The following is a 1,374-nucleotide window of genomic DNA, read 5'->3' as shown; positions in this document are numbered from 1 at the left end:
TATAAAGGCAGAACTGCAGGTGTGTAGGATTGTTAATACCTCTCATTGTGGTTTTCAGGGGGAGCAGCCTCAATAAAAAGGTCGTCCTGTGGATTAATAAACCAATCCGTTAGTCTGGACAGGTCACTGGACGATATATGGAGGCGATGTAGCCAGTGAGAAACAGCAGGACATGTTAGATGGTCCATCTCACTCATTACATCAACCCAAGCGAGGCAGGAAAACTCATTTGTTATCAGATTTTTAGCTTCAGCTGCCAGAGTGAAAAGAAAAGAACTTTATGACATTTTATTAACTGCAGAAGTAGATAAACATCATTAGTTGAATCTTGTGTACAAATACACATGTATATACACTTATGATACACTGTTTAGGTATCTTTTTGAATATAAAAAAAAAACAAACAATATATATTACCACAAAGTTTTAAATTTTATTTTAGTTTTACTTTTTGTGTTCACAGGTTGAAACCCCTTTGGATCATTAAAACCGAGTCTGCATTATCCTTTAAATATGCATGTGGGAATGCTGACTGCTTAAAAAGTTCATTTAAGGTGCTAACGTGTACCAAAAGGCATCATTTTAAATTGAGAATATTAAAAGTCTGAAATAACTGATAGAACTCTTATGTTGAAAGATAAATAATAAATATATTGAAGAATCCTAAACCTGACAGCTTAATTTTAAACCAACTTATATAGTTCAAGATTATCCCAATAAATGAAAAAATGTCAGCTTTCTTGTTGAAAGGAGTGATATTGAACAAGCATTTTTTTGTCCATATCTCAGGTATAATAAAAAATATTTGCATTATGGGTGCAAGTAACACATCCAAATGTCTGCTAAATGTCTGACCTTTGAAGTTTAAAAAAATCTTCATTCTGTGAGTTATTTGTAGAGAGAAAAAGTGTCTGTTTTAAATGTCTGATGCTTTATCTGTTTGGTTTATATTAAAATAAAATAACTTTATACTTAAGAAAAGTGATCCAAACCATAAAGTACAAGCCCCTATATCTTGAAGAAATGAACATTTTGATATCAGGAAAAACTAAACCATTTCAGCACCAAAATTAACTTAATTTAGTAAATGAAAGTAAAAACATAAGCAGTTTTTTTCTTTTATAGCTGGAAATAAATTCAGGTGTCAAGGGTTAAAGCTGAAGATTCTGTCTATAAAAACATGTAAATAAAGGACTAAAGCTGAGTTTTACACATTAAGAAGGAAACTATTTGAAGGTGAACATAAACATTGCAATAAACATTTTAAGTGTGTTTTATTTAAATAAGAAAATCAGTCATTTGTTTTTGTGAGAGAATTATACGGGCATATCATGTTTGTCTTCAGGAAGTGAAAAGCCTGACAGTGTTTTAGAA

Source organism: Oryzias melastigma, linkage group LG14 (assembly GCF_002922805.2).
Source record: "Oryzias melastigma strain HK-1 linkage group LG14, ASM292280v2, whole genome shotgun sequence".
In the NCBI taxonomy this organism is placed as follows: Eukaryota; Metazoa; Chordata; class Actinopteri; order Beloniformes; family Adrianichthyidae; genus Oryzias; species Oryzias melastigma.
The sequence above is the reverse complement of the archived record's forward strand: the minus strand, read 5'-3'. Positions refer to the sequence as shown.